Source organism: Ictidomys tridecemlineatus, chromosome 4 (assembly GCF_052094955.1).
Source record: "Ictidomys tridecemlineatus isolate mIctTri1 chromosome 4, mIctTri1.hap1, whole genome shotgun sequence".
In the NCBI taxonomy this organism is placed as follows: domain Eukaryota; kingdom Metazoa; phylum Chordata; class Mammalia; order Rodentia; family Sciuridae; genus Ictidomys; species Ictidomys tridecemlineatus.
The window spans coordinates 183,410,980-183,428,849 of NC_135480.1; the positions used below are offsets into that span (position 1 = coordinate 183,410,980).

The 17,870-nt window shown below is 40.3% G+C and overlaps 1 protein-coding gene across 2 annotated transcripts in view; it reads right to left on the reverse strand.

Annotated features, from left to right (window-relative positions):
* Abca1 (ATP binding cassette subfamily A member 1) overlaps positions 1-10,662 on the reverse strand; it is a 134,313-nt gene extending 123,651 nt beyond the window's left edge. Inside the window, exon 1 of one of the 2 annotated variants that reach the window (XM_021729402.3) lies at positions 10,346-10,662. The gene's annotated coding sequence lies outside the window, so the exon portion shown is untranslated. The remainder of the gene's footprint in view (positions 1-10,345) is intronic. The other variant, XM_005329744.5, reaches the window with a different exon arrangement.
* Positions 10,663-17,870: the final 7,208 nt, after the last annotated feature.

Here is a 17,870-nt window from a genome sequence, read left to right on the forward strand (position 1 = left end):
TAGTTTGTTGGGAAAGTCATTCATCTCCATTAACTTTGTAAGAATAAGAGAGAATATGGAATTGGCCAGGCAGAAGCTCTGGAACCCTTGTGAACATGACATCGGACAGAGACCCCTTCCCTAGGTGCTCATCCTAAAATACAAGACTTTCAGTCTTGCTCCAAGAGCTTGAACTCTAAACCCACAGGCTCAAGTCAAGAACTCACTCAAAAGCTGTCGACACCTGTATAAGATTTTTCCAGAATAATACTTCATTCCCTCCACTTTGGCCAAACTGAGTCATCTAATCTCCAGGCTCACATCTAGTTCTAGCTCAGAGAGTGAGTGACCACTACCAGGACCCTTCTCCAGAAGGTTCTTTCACCAGCCAGCTCTTGAAGCAGTGCAGAATGTCATGTGTCCCAGGCACCTCTGTTTTCACAGTCCAGTGAGAGCCAACTGACGAGATAAGTGAGGATTTCATCAAGGTGCCAGACAGGGCACAGAGGAACAGGTCCTGCCCTCCAAGCCTAATAACTGAAGTCCTCCTCCAAAGTAAACCAAAACAAGCCACTTTGTTGGCAGCCTCACTAAATTAAGAGAAGAAAGAGGAATCAGATCATAAGTTTAAATCCACATTCTACTTGTGAAAAACAAGAACTTAAAAGGCTTTTAAAAAAGAATTTGCAACATGAACACTATTATTTGAGATCTGGGAGGATCCCACAAAAGGAAATACACCTGTATTACTCCAGTATTATCAAAGATTCTGTTTATGCCTTGTAAAAAGTGCCAATGTGGTTAAGATTTTCACAAGTCAAATATTCCATATATCAAAGAAAATGTACTCAAGGAAAAATGGAACTAAATTATTAGGCGGAACTTCTGCTAGTCTCCTGTTTTTCAACTGTGGTTTTATGGTGGCATTTAAGTAACAGTGTGCTAAGTGTCTACTTCATGAGAGACAGCCAACTTCCCCAGATGCAGCTCCGCCTGAGGACAAGAACTCTGTTCCTCTCTGCAGGCTCCTGGGGCAATCTACTCCCCTTAATGGAAGCCATTTGAACCAAGTGTCAGACAACCCTCCATTTGCTCCCCAGAGGAGAAAGCCATGCTGTGACCATGTGAAATGTTACTGGCACTATAAACTGGAAAATGACACTAATTCCATTAAATTTGCAAATTCTGCAGCAAGACTGACAACTAAATAAATACTACTTGACCAAAAGTTTTCTTTATTTTGAACTCAAGGTCCTTTACTACAATTAACACAGTCATCAAAATTATTATACATACATACATACACATGTGTGTGTGTATAATATATATATATATATATATATATATATATATCCTCAAATCACAACTACTCTTAACCAGGCAAAATTAGCACAGGATTTTATACTTTTGCATAAAGAAACAGTGCCTGGAAATTCTCAACATTCGGGATTTCTACAAATATTCCCTTCTCATTCAAATTGGCCTAACAGATAGAATAAAAAAAAAAATGAGACCAGCCTGATATTTAAGATTTCAGTGTCAAATTAAGCTGAAAAGGACAGGATTTATAGATACAAATTCTTTTTCCTCTCCTACATGGCACTGTAAAGAATACTCTATGGGTACAGTAGAAAGAAGCCTGGACTAAAGACACAAAAGACTTAAGAGACTTCCTCTTTCTCTTTTGCTCCCTAGCCATGAGGTGAGTGATTTTATTTGCCACTATCACCATGATGTGTTGCCTTGCCACAGGGCCAATTGAGGTACTTGGATCCACAAAACAGTGAGCCACAAAGAGAGACAATCTTCTCTCTTTACAAGTAGATTGTCTCTGGTATTTTGTCATAGTGATAGAAAACTAACACAAATGCAGCAAGTTAAACAGTACAAACTCAGGAGTCAGCAAGACTTGAGTTTGAATCCCTAGCTCTGCCATTAGCCAGATACAGGAACCATGAACTTCTCTCTGTCAGGTGTATCATGTGGAAAATGGGACTAAAACAGACAACCTCAACGTTGCCTCAAATGTGACAGAGTCACACAAGACAGATTAAAGTGATACTCAGAGGGGTATCCAGTTCCTGGAACAGAGTAAGTACAGCACACAGAAGCTATTATCATGTGAGCACAGCCGACCTGCAGAGTGAAGGTGGACAAGCACAGTACTAAACATTGAATCACAAAATGGGAAAATATTGTTGCTTCGCACTTCTTTAGCTCAAAACTTGATTACATAAAGGAGATGGTTTTTGTTTAGTCTTTTCTTTGGCACCTCTTTTTTCTTGACAATTTCCCTTTTTAAGAAAATGAGAGCAAGTTTCTGAGTCAATTAGTGCTTTTGGAAAGCAATATTTTATAGACAGACCTCAACAAAAGTAATTCAATTTCATTCTAATTATTTTTAAATTACCTTCTATTTATGACAACAATTTTTAAATTGTAGGCTTAATGGAATGTTAATTTTTAAAATATATTGATGATTACAAAAATGTAAGCCAATTTAAATCACTTGTGCCACCTTGAATGCTACTTGTCCCGGGTGAATATTAAATGAGATAAAAAGATGATGTGCAGGAAGCCCCAGCTCACAGTGGGCTTTCATTAGCCGTGGTATGGTTGATGGGTCAAATTTCAGTAGGCAAATATATGACTTTAGGACACAGTGAAAACAAAGGCAAACAGGAAAGATGGAGATTCTAGAACAACAAAGAGGGAGAAGTTCTCAAAGCAAAAGTCAGAGAAAAGATAAAAACTGTAGAGGGAGATTCAGTTAACAGTTACTGAGCAATACAATATGTCAGTCACTCACCAGGTAGTTCCTTCTAATACACCTCTTATAATCTGGGACAAAGCTGTCAAAATAGATCCGAAGCTTGTTTTAAAGAGCCTTGAATGCCAAGCTAAAGAAGTCATTTACAGTGACAGATCCTTACCCATCTTGACATTTGTTCAGAGCCTAGTATTTTATATGGGTACATGGTGTTTAATAAATATTTGCTGAACAAATGAATTTCAGTTTAACAATACTGTTTGGATATTAGCACATTTAATTTCAAAATATGTAAATATTTTGTAGTTATTGTTGTGACTGTCAATCGTGTAATTCCTCTTACATCCTTTTCCCAGCAGCAGAGATCAAACCACACCCCAGCTAAAGTAAACTGCCACCTCCATCCCAATGCCCTGTGTCTGAAAGTGAAGAAAGGTCTGCGGGTCATCTGAGCTCATCAGTTTGGGCCTTTGCTTTCTCTCTGCATTCCCAATAATGCTGCTTTCATCAGTATTGCCTTTATGTCAAATCTGGATCATCTAAATACCAGATCCAATCGATTTCAAAAATGCCACCTCCAGAGACTCGTTTCTTTAAGAAAATAAGCTTAGTTTGACTTGTGGAGAAAAAATAAAAATAAAAAATAAAAATAAATTATTCCAAACCTGGTCCCCAAAAGGAACTTTGCAAAACTAGAACAAGCAAGGATTCGACACCCAAGCAACCTCTTAGCAGCTCCTTTCCCTATCCCCTAACCCTGTCAAGAACCTTTTGTTCTTCCTTCCAGTCCTAATATGATTTCTGAAGCAACAAATTCAGGAAATATTTTAGGAAGTAATGGGTCTTATCCACCTACTCACAATGAAGTTCTTCCAAGCTCTTTAGAAATACCCCTATAAAGTTAGCCCAATTCTCATCCAGCACAAGCACCCGTGCTATATTCTTGGAGGCTGAATGAGTCTTAGCAGTCTTTTATTTTTTTCCTTTGACCTGGCTTAAGTATAAAAAGCAAAACCTATGCCCAAATTGGAGCTGTCCAAGATGGAAACATACTTTCTTTCGGAGGGGTTTTTCCAAATGGTCAATCAGAGGGAAAACAAGAGTCTTCATTCAACCAAGTTTGCTCTATTGAAATTTATTAAAACTGAACCAATTTTCTTCCTTTGCATTTCAGATAGGAACCTCATTCTGGGTCTTTGATCCAACTCTCTGTCCCCTCAATATGGATAAATAGGCAAATTCAACAGCTTTCTCTCCTCCACCTTCCTCTTCCATTGTTTTCCTTTCTTTCATCCTCACTTCCTCAGAAATGCTCTGAAGCATTTCTGGGGTGCTTTTCCCCACCACTCCAAATCACACGAGGCATTACAATAATGTTGAATATGTCCCTTAGAGCACATCTCTGGGTGTCCAAATTCAAAAGACTGTCCCTTCTCCTATGTACAGGCCTGGAGTCAGAGGACCTAAAAGCTTGAAGGGCTTTTTAAAAGTCATGAAGTTTCCTATCATAGGCCCACAATCTAAATCTCAGAAAAGTAAAATGACTTTCCCAGGGCCTCATGGTTTCTTAGTGATTTTGGAGTAGTTTCTGAATATACTGTAATTAAACATAGAATCTGGCGTATATGAGCCCAGGCATGTTTCTTCTTAAGAGAGAATCCATAAATTTCAACACACCCTAAGGAAATTATCTAAGGAGCCCCTGTCCCCAAAAATGATAACCATTAGTAAGATTAAAACCTAATTCAATAATTATCATCTACTTTTTCCATGTGTGAGATATCAATGCAAGTAACATGCAATAAAACAGTCTGAGGTGGAAGTAAACTAAAAAATCAAGTTTTTAAAAAATCAGTATAAAATGAATAGCAATATTCCAAGCATCATATCATATGCTTAACACTGTATAAACGTGCACCCCGCCCCCTGCACACACACACACACACAAAATACATATTTAACAGGTTAAACATGTATTATGAGGTAAAGAGAAACTGGCAACGTGCCTAATGCATATATTCACTGATAGCACCAGAATTCCAATATATGTTAATTTGAGTGTAATATCCATGCTCATTTTCATAATATCTGCGCTGTAGTTCAAGATGCCCTGAAACAATATATCTATTTTCTTGTTTAGAAAGAACTAAATAAATATTCTAAAGATAGCCTCAAAAGAGTATTTTATAAATGGATCACTAACAGCAAATTCTACCTAGAAAATGGCATATAATAAATACCAGTTATCATAAAACATCTTGATTTTAAGACTAGCCAGATAAAATGCTTTGACTTCCAAATGCTTCTTGGAAGTTGTATTTGGCATAGAAAACATTGCACATTTCAGCAGACACCAAAAACAGAAACAAAAACAAAAGTATAAAGGAATAGATCTGATGCACACCAGGTTATTTTGTTTTTTAAAAAAGTGCTTAAATCTCTGAATTACTTGGTGAGTTATCTCCTTCTTCTCCATAAAAATAAATCAATGTACAACTCAAAGTATTTAAATGTGGAATGTCACAGACTAGCACATTTGCTCAAATCACAGCTGCCTCCAAAAGGGAAATGAAACTGAGCAAAACAGAATTGTTTGTTCTACAAGAAGTAATCTTGCCTAAATAATTTAAATACACACTAAACTTTATCTATCATAAACCTAGCTTAAACTACAGTTATTTGTCCTATAATTTTTATTGCTAATGCTTTTCAGTGGTTATCCCATCAACTCAAAAAACTTTAAGAAAACAGGAAATAAGCATGAGGTTCCATTCCCTGTTGCATTTGTGCAAGTCACCACTTATTATTAAACCCCTTCCGTATAACTGGGAATGATTAAGGACAGGGGAGAGTGAGTCAAAGACCTTCTTTAGAGAAGCATGCGTGCAAAAGAAAGACAAATAAATGTTAACTATAATTTTAAAAAATACTAAATACAGGACATGAAAAGTACAGCCGGGCAAAAAGGGGATAACTAATTTTAACTCAGTGTTGGAAGGGAAGTGTGAACCCAGGTGAGGATGGTGATGTTCAAATCAGGTCTTAAAGTAGGTTTGCAAAAACCTCTCAGTGTTTTGAATCTAAGTTCCTCTTCAGAATGGAAAAAGATAGGACTTCTAACTGTAGTTTGTCTTGGGAACCAAATGTGATGCTCCTGCATGGTTAACAGTAAAAGCTCTTTGCTTTAAGAGTTTATGGTCTTAATGGGATGCAGAGTAACTGAAGGCCCTGGTTTGAAAACACTTATATATGAGATTTGCATCCACTAGCTTCATGTATTTCTAAAATGTAGCTCTAATAACATCTGTGCTGGTAACTCAGAACACTATCTTCAAGTGAAAATACTCAAAAGGAAGATCCATATTTTTTTCCTTTTGCTAATACTTCATTTATCAAAACTTTTTTATATTTTAACAAAGTTTTTAACCCCAAGACTGGTAAACTCAGGCAAGCAGAACTAGTTAGGAGATAACTTGGGACCATAACCAGGCTAGTTACTCAGTTTCCCCATCTATAAAGATAATGATAGGACCCATCTCATGTGGTTCACATGAGCATGAACTGAGTTATCACATGTAAAACCCTTGAAAGGACATTCAGCACACACTAAGTCAAGAGTAAATATAGCTGCTTTACTGAGAAGGGTTTTCAAAGAGTTTATTTCTAATTTGCTACACCAATTGAGAAAAAATGCAGTGTTCTGTTCTATTTCACTTTTATAAGGCGGACTCTGAAACTGTACTTACTTCCAGAGAATAAACCTAAGAAAAAGCTGATTTCATTTCTAGACGATAATAGTAGTAACAGAAATAGCTTACTTCAAAAGGTTCACAACCCATTTAGGGGGTAAGTGAAGTAAGAATCACACTGTATAATAACAATTTTTTAAAAATTCACCAAAGCTAGGATTAATAGCTAAGCTAACATTTCTCTTCCCTTTTTCTTTGTTCCTTACATTTGCAGCCAAATACTCCACCATTCCATTTTCTATACTGTTTATCACACAGAAAAACACTTTTGAGATCACATATTACTCACAAATAATTGGCTGAAGCAATCATATAATTTTTATTTTAAACCAAGTTTAAAAAATTAGAGTTGAGTAAATGTCACTATGTGTCAGGCAGTGTCACAATCCCTCTGCAACCAAGGTCTCAACAAGCTGAAGAGAATTTGGCTGGCCCACTCAAGGCAGCCAAGGAAATATATAATAAAGGTTGTAGATTCTGATAAGGACTATAGAAGATGGATATACAAAGAGAGCACACTGGGCATCTTTCAAAGTTCCCTTCTCATAGAAGCTGAAATTGGTCTACTTAATGTAGGAGTTAAGAACTCTAGAACTGAGTTCAAATATAAGCTTTGCCACCAGCAAGCTGTATGGCCAGGGACAATTTAGCCTCTGAGCTTCTTAATCTGAAAAATTAAGATAATGAGTTTGTTGTAAAGATTAAATTAGTATTTGAGAAGCATTTAGAGCAGTACTTGACACAGTGCTATATAAAGTGTCTACTACATAAACACTGCAATAACTTGGGCATTCATGCTAGTTTCACTTGCAGATGTGAAGATGATTTCAGTTTTTAGTGTAGGCCCTCTCTCAGCACAGTTATATAAAACAAGCATTCAGAATGATCTTTTAAAAGTTGATGCTGGCCAGGAGAGGTGGTGCACACCTGTGATTCCAGTGACTTGGGAGGATGAGACAGGAGGATCACAGGTTTGAAGCCAGCCTCAGCAACAGTGAGGTGCTAAGTAACTCAGTGAGACCCTGTCTCTAAATAAAATACAAAATAGGGCTGGGGATGTGACTCAGTGGTTGAGTGTCCCTGAGTTCAAGCACTAGTACTCCTCCCCCCCAAAAAAAAATTTGATGCCGGGGTAATTACCATATGGGACATTATAATTTTGTTCTTTAATATTAGACTTAGAGTGCTTTAGAAATTTAAAAACAACATGCATTTTGGTATTTTCTAGATAGCCAAAGGTTCATGATTATAAAGAGTTCGAGACCAGTGTCCATTTAACTATTTTAATGGCTAAAATTTGAAATAGCAAAGATCTAACAATTTGCCTCTACAAATATAGTAAGCACATGCATCCTGGCTTATGAAGAAGAAGATACCCTCCCCTCAAATAGTTTAAATGTAAAAATATCCAACCCCTCTCCTGTAAGGTAGGTACTACAAAGGATAATAAAAAGCTTGAGTTGCTGAGTTTCATTCATTTTTAATAATGTTTGGATTGGAACTTTTCCTGAGCAGAGGTTGGAAACAATCAAGCCCTAAGTATTCTTTTCCAATTCCAGACTAATGCATTGTCTCACATGAACTGTAAATACCCTCTAAGCCAAAATGTGCCCAAGGTCCATTATAAGCCTACATTTAGATGCCAATCAAAATACTTGTAAGAATTGAGATTTCAAATGCTCATCTATAGGCAAGATATATATATATATATATATCTTGGGTCATAGTCAGATATGTCATTTTGGGAAAATGCTGTTTTGCAAAGGGACTCTTTAATTACTTTGACTATAGTAGCAATTCTTGTCCCATAAAGGGACTGTGGTCATCATGAAGGCCAGAGACCCTCCTCCCTAGTTCCTCTGATTCTACTGCTTGTTTTCAAATAAATACTGATTCACTCTGTGAAACCAGGGTTTTCCAAAAATTCCTCATCGTGAATTATTTTAATGGGTTATGGGAACATTTGGGAAACAGTCTAAAAAATGGGAATTTCGTACTTAAAAATTACTTTAGTAACTGAAGATGTTCTATTAAGGAATATTCTCCAAATATTTCTTTAATGTCGGAAGAGTTTCTTAAAAGAATGCTACAAACAATAGAAAGCCTCCATTATTTTTAGTGTTAAGTTTGAGAAAAGCAGGCTGAAATAAAAGGCGAGATGAGAAACTAAGTACTTTTTTTTAGTAGGCATTTAAATTTTGTCTGAAGAGAAAATCAGAACTTGGTTGTAAAAGAGTCAAACTCTGCTCTTGGGGAGAAAACTTTCAGATGTTTGTAGGAGATGAGGACTGAGCCAAAAGAGTGATATGGTGAAGAAATTTTTTAAAAAATACCAAAGCTGTCCTCTACTATATGAATACATATACCATCCACTTCTTATGTGCACTATTATTGAAAAATCTGAGGATTTAAAAGCTGGTGATATCCATGGAAATAGAGGAAGGCCAATTACATCTAGTGCCAGATATTTGTTTCTTTATTCTTTAACTTTAATCTTATTTCTTTCCTTCTTTCTGATAAGTGCTGATAAAAACAGGCATCTACACACAACCCTGATCCAGGCAACTCTCCAAAAACCTCTAGTTTAGCAATGGCCTGGGAGTTGAGAAATAGGCGAAATAGGCGAAACACACACACACACACACACACACACACACACACACACTCTCTCTCTCTCTCTCTCTCTCTCTCTCTCTCTCTCTCTCTCTCTCTCTCTCTCTCTCTCTCTCTCTGATGGGCTTTCTTTCTCCTGAGCCTCTGGGGTTCCTCCAGTCTGCAACCACCGGTCTTCACCAGATTCACAGTCTGAAATCCGGAGTGAAGCCCACCACTGTGGAGGCCGCCCTGCTCCAGCCACGGCCAATACCTGGACCACCCGGCCAGGAGGCGCTGCGAGTCATTCTACAGGGGCCACTGGCAGCCGGCGCCCAGCCCCCATCTCCTCGCGCCGAGCCCAGCCCAGCCGCCAGCTCCGAGTTCTGCGCCGCCCGCCGGGGTTACTCGCGGTCATTTCGCTGCACCACCTCTCCCCAGCTTCGCCACCCGCGCCCGTCCTCAAGCTGTCCCAAGGGACGAGCAGCAAAGGGCAGAAGATGGAGCAGAAGGTGAAGCAGAATGGGTCCCCCGGCTCTGGTTTCCGCAGGCTCTTCTAAGTCTTGAAAGAAACAAAACTCATTCCCCCACCCCCACCCTCTGTGCCAGGGACAACAGCTCCGCGAGCGCACGGAAAGTGCAGGCAGGACCCCCAGGTCTAACAAAGCCCCCGGGCCTTAAGCGAGCCATATCACATCCGACTCCGTTTGGGACACAACTACTCCAGTTCTGTGGATACAACGACGAGCCTCTCCAGTCCTGGGGCGCGCTGAGCTGATCCAGAGCTCAGAGCTCAACACCGTTTCTTAAGGAAGGAGTGAGGACTCCGGCATTTGTCCCCGTGGGCGCCGGCTCACTCGCAGCTAGAGGGGTTTCCAGCCGGCCCCAGCGCTTCTAAACAAAGGGAAGCGCTTTGCGTCCGACCTGCCACTCTCCCCACCTCAGTAGCGGCGCCCCCAGCATGCCCAGGAAACTCCGACCTCACTGCGCTCAAGATACTGCTCCTGGTTCTCCATGCCCAGAGATGCTCTCTGGACACCCAGACTGGGCGAGCCCCGAGGGTAGCAGCAGTGCGGCGACCCGGGGTCTGCACCGCAGGCATCCTCTCCCCCTTTACGCCGCTCCTACCCCATTTGTATTGCAAGAAGTGGGAATGTGGGGGCCGGGAACAGAGTCCCCGAAACCGGGTACTTCCCAAAGCCTCTTCCGCCCCAAAGCAAAACAATAATGACCGAGTCTCTAGAAAGCCTCTTACCTGTTTTCCACTTTTGTGTTTGCGTCTCTTTCCCCCACCCCTTGACCAACCGTTCCGGTGAATGGCAGAGAAAGAAGTGTGGGAAAACGGGGAGCAAAGCGCCCCTGGAAATGGGCTTCGGCTGCGCCGTCCTGTGGAGCCCCCTGTCCTGCCCACGCACGTAGGGGAAGAGAGGTGTGGGCTCGGCTCGGCAGGTCCCGGCCCCACTCACTCTCCCTCGGAATTACTGGGTTTTGCCGCGACTAGTTCCTTTTATAGATTCGGCTGCGCCGAGCGCAGGGGTTACTATCGGTCAAAGCCTGTTCTCTCCCTCCTCCCCCGCCCCCTTCCCGGCCTCTGTTTATGTAGTTCAGTCACTCAGCAAGAAAGCACGTGGAGCTGCGGCCCGCCCCTTAAACCGGCGACGCAGACCCGGCCGGCAGCGCTAGGCTGGGGTGGAGAGTGCTCCAGACCCAAAGGGCCCGCGGTCGGGGTTCCGTACCCACTGCCCCGGCCCTGACCTGCCAGCCTCAGACGAGCGGGAAACTGGGCTTCAGCTGCGACCAACTGGGCTTCAGCTGCGACCAAGACCCGAGTCTGTGTTCTGGGCAGCCAAAGGCGCTGGTGGAATCGCTTCCTCTAAACTGAATCTATCTCATTTTCCCCCGCTTTGTTAGTTTACTCAACCGTGGGATTGAGGGAGAGAACTGGAGGTCAGCATCCCTCTAGGCGGCAACCCTTTAGTCTCTCTTCCTTTCAAAGACCCAGAATGTGGGCAAATGTGGACAGTCTCTAAATAAACCTTTTTTTTTTTAACCCCAAACCTTGACTCTGGTTTTCAGTAGGAGACCTACTACTGCCTTTGAAATTCTCTGCTTGAGTCCCCCAGGTTCCTCCGAGTACCAATAAAGAGATCTTGCTTCTTGCCTTCCTAAATAGGGAGGAGGGAAACGGGGATGGGTGGGGGCAGAGGAACAGTGTGGGCCAGACCCCTTTTTTACCTTCATTACATTGGTTAAGGTCCCTGTGGTAAATACCCAGGGCTTGTGTTTTAGCTTGTTTATTTTATTTATTTATTTTTTTTTTTAGAGAGAGAGAGAATTTTTTTTTTTTAATATTTGTTTTTTAGTTTTTGGTGGACACAACATCTTTGTTTGTATGTGGTGCTGAGGATCCAACCCAGGCCACACGCATGCCAGGCAAGCGCGCTACAGCTTGAGCCACATTCCCAGCCCCTAGCTTGTTTAGATTTACAAAGTTCAGCTAGAGAATCACCATCTCTAATCATGTAAAATTATATAACCACTCCAATGTTCCAGCCTCTTCCTTGGCTTTGGCTTTGGGAGTCAGGTACAAGATTGCCCCAAACATATGAGGGGCAGAGGCAAGAGTATGAACGGAGGTCTACATGCTATATGTTTAAATATTGAGGTCTTAATGTCTCCTACCATAAAAAAGATAACTTTGCAGAAGCCTTGAAAGCAAGATCACATTTAGACCCCCCCCTCACCGCTTGATGTGCTTTTGGACACTAATATAGTGGAATGGGAAAGCTGTTCCCTGTCCCCTTCTCTTTACACCCTGAGTTTCATCATATTCCAGAACTTTACTGCTTGTAGGTGCACCCCCAACTGCACACACACACCCTGCACAATTAACAGGCACTTTGGGGGCACAGCAAATATGAATGATTCTGTCAACATACAGGATAGACCCATAGAAAAAGCCCAAGCAGTCTGCAGAAGTGCACTGGGGAGCCTGAGGGCAAGAATTCTTGGGTCCCAGATACTATAACTCAGGGTAGCTAGGTCCATTTATTCAGTAGGCTGCTTGCCCTTAAGCTGGAATGGAATTTAAGGAAGGCCAAAAGCAACCCTTCTAAAGTTGGGGCCCAGGAAAGGGACACCTTATACCTCAAACAAAGGACAATCTGGTGAAGAGAGTGGATGCTAGCATTAAACTGGAAAAAAAAAAAACAAAAACCTACATAAACCACAATTTAAGTAATCTTTCTACCTATGCTCTTATTGTCTCAGGAGTTTTCTGAAAATGAGTTTTGTTGAAAAATTTGAGCTCCTTAGAGGAAAGCACTATAAACAGAGAAGGACACATTAACTATTAATGTCATTTTCAGTTGTCACCTATGGCCTATAAAGTTTTTCTCCTGCCAGAGTTTTACAACACCAGTACTGGCAAAGAGTGAAAATGAATCTCTCTAAATCTCTGTATATAAAGGACAACTCCTACAGGAGGAGCTACCACCCCTAGCATGATTTTAGGGAGTGATTAGATCTCCCTGAGTGTCTGTCTCCTTCTACCTTCCCCTACATATTACAATTTAAAATCCTACCACAAAAATCATTCATTTTGGAATTTTAAATGATATGGTTCCTCAGAACATTCCTTTAGATTGCTCTAATGGGGAATGGGTGGCGATAAGTTCTATAAGAATAAAATAAAGATAGGATGCCAGAGAAAGGAATGAAGCCCAAGAAAAAAGTGAAACCACAGAGTGAGGACAACCATTGATTATAAATATGTAAGTCTATGGCCCATAGCCAAACTTGATTGCATTTAACTAAGACCACCTGTGGTACAAAACATCTGCTCATCCCCACAATGCACACATCAACACCCTGCAGCGTTTGAAACATGTTTATTCCTCTTATTGATGTCTACTGTCATCAAGAGCCCAAACCCCTAAAGAGGCTCAGTGTGCATTTCTGCCAAGTTACACAGGACATAAGTGGCATACTCTCCAAGTGTGACAGCTTCATATGATAAAAAACACTGAATTTCAAAAGTTAGAACCAAAGAGAATTTACTGTCATTACAGTATGTTTAATGTAGAAATTACAGAGAAAAACATCTCAAGTTCAGAAAGACTGCTTGATTGGTAAGGCTGATGACCTCTTTTAAGTCCACCCCAAGGGCTATTTGATCTCTCCGGTATTTGACACTATTGACCACACCTTCCTTCCTGAAAACTAGTTCTTCTCTTGAATCTGGTTCTCTTCTGACTCTGCCTCGTTAGCCACGTTTTCTCTTCCTGTTTGTTTGTTTTAATATGTCCTCTAATATTGATTTTCCTCTTTTTATTTCTACATGTTCCCCAAGCACCACACTGGCTTTGTTTAAGCCCTGTATGGCCAGCACTCATCTTGCCCAGCTCCCTAACACACTGGAGAACACACCGCAGGACCAGTGGTGTGCTGGAGCCTGCTCACACCAGCTCTGGGCTGCATGGCTTGTTTTCCCAGCTCCTAAGTGACCTCCCTGGGGCCACCTTAACATCACCAACAGTGTGAGTATTCACACCATTAGAAATTATACATCAAAGAATTCTTTCTTTCCTTTTATTTTGGTTTGGTTTTATTTTTCTAAAGACACTTGTTAACACCAGCACATAATTTATCAAGACATTGTACAAGTAACCCCCCTACACACACACACACACACACACACACACACACACACACACACACACACTCACACACGAAGGAAAACCCCAAGTTTCTTATCTTCCCTTTAAAACTCCCTCATTCATTTGCCTTTTACAAAACTTCTTCCAATGACATCATCATCCAGATATTGACTATGGGAAATGATAGTCGTTCTTGCTTAACTTTTTTCCTCTTTGTCTCAATCTTCTCATTTGAAAAAACACCGAGGTCAGGTCAATTGTACCTCCCAAAATCTTTTAAAACTGTCCCTTCCTGTATTACAGTCCCCTCCAAACTCCTTTCCTGTGTCCAGTTTTTCCCCTTCCTATTTATCTTCCTAACTGTAGTGGAGTCATTTTTACTCAGGGAGGGTGGGATGGGAAGCTAAGCAAGTCAACACAAAAGCAAAAACAATCTAATCCTATCTTTCCCCACTCAAAACTTCCTATGCTGTCCTTTGCTTACAAAGAAAAAACACAAAGTTCCTTAAGACGACCTTTGAAAACATGACATTTGAAAGCCTCTGAAGCCTAATTGTGTGCACATCCTTCCCTATTTCACCCTTACCCACCCCATCCCACAAATTTACCATCTACTTTCCTGTGGCTTAGAAACTCCTCCCCCTATCACCTCTGTCCTGTTATGTCACTCTAAAGCATGAGATAAGAGGGACAGAAATTATAAGGCCTACAGAATCCATTTCTTTCATTAAATGAGAAGTTGTGGGACAAAGGGTGGAATCTATAAAGTGTCCAAATTAATAGACAAATATTGCCCCATGCACAGTCAGATCTATTAGCAAGCACAGCAGTAGATTCACAGTGGGTGGTTAGTAGCCTTACTTTTGAGAAGAAAATATTTGGACTCAGGATTAAAAGAAATGAAGCATTTACTTAGTATAGAAATGATATATCCATTTCTTTCCTTATTCAGAGTATTTTTCTGGCACTTAAGAATCCATATTTCTGGCTATGATTTCTGGGATGAGAGTCAGTTTTATTTCTTAGCCAGGAGCTTTCCTTCCCTTTGATATATTAATAAGAGAGTAAATCATTTAAGAAAACAAAGAAATCCTAAAAAATGTTTCAGATTCCCTTGCCTATTATGCCCCTGGAAAGACAAGCCTCTTTTTCTCCCTGGACATTTGGGGACAATTCCTCCAGTAATGCATGGCATTCCCTCTGTTGTTCTTAATTGTCCTGTTTTGTTTTGACCTATCCTGTGGACCCTTCATCATGTTTCAAAAATTGTCTGAACAAAACAAATATTCATGCCTCCTCAAAGGGCAAATGATCCAAAGTTTCTTCCACCCCTGAAATGAGTCGATTATCAAATAACTTACAACTTCTTAAGCTAAATGGCATTTTATTTTTCTCCAACCTTTCCAATAAACATGATCATCAAGATGAGGGGAAGGGTAGGAATGTCCACAAGTGCTGTGACCACACCACACTGGAGAGGCAGGCTTTGATTTTCCTTCCTTGTGGCCCTTCTCTGGTGACTGATGTTGCCCAGTAAATTCTAAGTCGTTTCTTAGAATTCTGGCTACTCATCCTGATATGTTAGTGGGTAATAGGCTCCCAGTTTAGCCCACCCTAAAGCGGGTTCCTACTTAATCAGCTCTTAATCAATTCCTTCATCTTCCAGAGAGCCCCAGGAAGTCCCCACAGCTGCCTCCTTACCACTGGGATTGGGCAGCCCTGGATACACTTCCTAAATGGGAAAAGAAACCTAATGGGCAGGGCGGGGGGAGGGGGCGGGGGCAGAGTGCAAAGTGGCCTAATACTCTGACAGTTTAACAACATGCATCAAGAATCTTTGATCCACTAACTTCACTTGGAGAGAAATGATCAAAAATATGATAAAAGACTTATGTTCAAGAATATTGGGATGAGAGGTGGGAGGGAAAGGGAGAGAGAAGGGAAATTGTAGGGAAAGGGAAGGTGATACTCAGGGTTATACAAAATTACATACAAGAGGAAGTGAGGGGTAAGGGAAGAATAATACAAGTGGAATAAATATTTTACAGTAGAGGTGGTCGAGAGAGAAGAGGGGAGGGGAGGGGAGGGGAGGGGGGATAGTAGAGGATTGGATAGAGAGCAGAATTCATCAGACACTAGAATGGCAATGTGTAAATCAATGGAAATGTAACTGATGTAACTGGTGTGATTCAGCAATCTGTATACGGGGAAAAATGGAAGTTCATAACCCTTTTGAATCAAATTGTGAAATATGATATATCAAGAAAGATGTAATGTTTTGAACGACCAACAATAAAAAAAAAGAAACTAAAAAAAAAGAATATTTTTCACTAAATTGTTTATGAGGGATCATTATGAAAATATGTAATTATCTAACTGTGGAAATTCTAGAATAAGTGCTGGTAAACTCATATGATAGAATATTATTGTTATGGTTTGGGTATGAGGTAGTACTTCCCCCCTCCAACTCCTATGCTAACGCAGGAATATTTGGAACTAAAATGATTAGATTATGAGAGATGTAACCTAACCAGTTCATCCTAGTTTGAACGAACTAACTTGGTGGTAATGGTAGGCAGGTGGAGCATGGTTGGAGAGGTGGGTCACTGGGGGGCCTTCCCTGGAAGAGTTCAGCTTTCTTGCAGCCTCTTTTCCTCTCTCTCTCTCTCTCTCTCTCTCTCTCTCTCTCTCTCTCTCTCTCTTTCTCTCTCTCTCTCTCTCTCTCATTGCTGGCCACCATGAATGGAACACTTCCCTCCACCATGTCCTTCTGCCTTGATGTTCTGTCTCTTCTTAGGCTCTGAGCAATAGTCAGCCAACCATAGACTAAACCTCTGAAATCATGAGTTCAAAATAATGTTTTCTTCCTCTAAGTTGTTCTTATCAGATATTTTGGTCTCAGTAACCAAAACTGACTAACACAATGATATAGCCATGAAAACTAAAATATTTTCAAAGAGTTGTGGTACAGAAAACTACTCATGGTAAATGTTAATTGAAAAAAAAATAAGAAACCAAAGCTATAGTTATGTGTATATGTGATTTATATTTAGTAAAAATTATTTTCATATACCTGTAGTCATTTCATTGTATAGAAAAGACTAGGAAGAATCCCACCTAGATGCTAGTAGCAATTTTCTGTGGGTGGTGGAATTATGAGTAATTTTTTGTACGTCTATAGTTTTCAAAATTTCTAGGATAAACGTATGCTATTTTTAACTCTGAAAATGCATAAAAAACAGTTTGTAGATATGCAGTGGGAGAAGAAACTTCAGAAAGCAAACCATAAAATGAAAACAGCACATTAAACATTTCAAAAATATGAGTTCACAGTAACAGAACAGAAGAGAATTTGGAGAAATAAATTGTTAAGGCAGCTAGAACTCTTTGGCAGGTGGATTTCTGAACTATAAAAGACAACAAAGAGAGATTTCAAACCAATCCTAAGAGTTCACTACTGAGTGAAAAGTCCTATATATTTCAACCTTCTTATTTATGTGCTCTTCTGATTTATCCCTCATATCTGTAGAACGTGTATGTTTCTTTGCATCTCTGTGCTTCTGTTTAGTCATTGGTCAAATGGAAACAATAGTAGAAGCTACCTTATGGGGTTTGCATGGGTACTAGATGAGTTAGTACATATGAAGTGCTTGGTACTTGGCTTGCCATGTGGTAAATGCACATGTTAAATAGGAACTGTTGCTATTATTGCCATTTGTCATCATTAACATCATTATCTCAAATAATATAATATGATTTATTCAGAATCCAATAATAACTTGTTAAATGTGAGTCCTTTTCAAAACATCAATCTATGGATTTTTTTTTTTTTTTTTTTTTTTTTGTACTGGAGATTGAACTCAGGAGCACTCAACCACTGAGCCACCTCACCGTTGCTGAGGCTGGCTTTGAACTTGTGATCCTCCTGTCTCAGCCTCCCAAGCTGCTGGGATTACAGGTATGTAATTACAGGTATGTAATCCCACCTTGCCTGGCTGGATTTTTAAATTGATGTTCTCAATTAAATTAATCAGTGTGAAATGACTCATCAGCCTAAATATCAAATATGTTCATATCTCTTTTAAAACTGTGTTTAATCATGCAAATACTTCCCGTCTATTA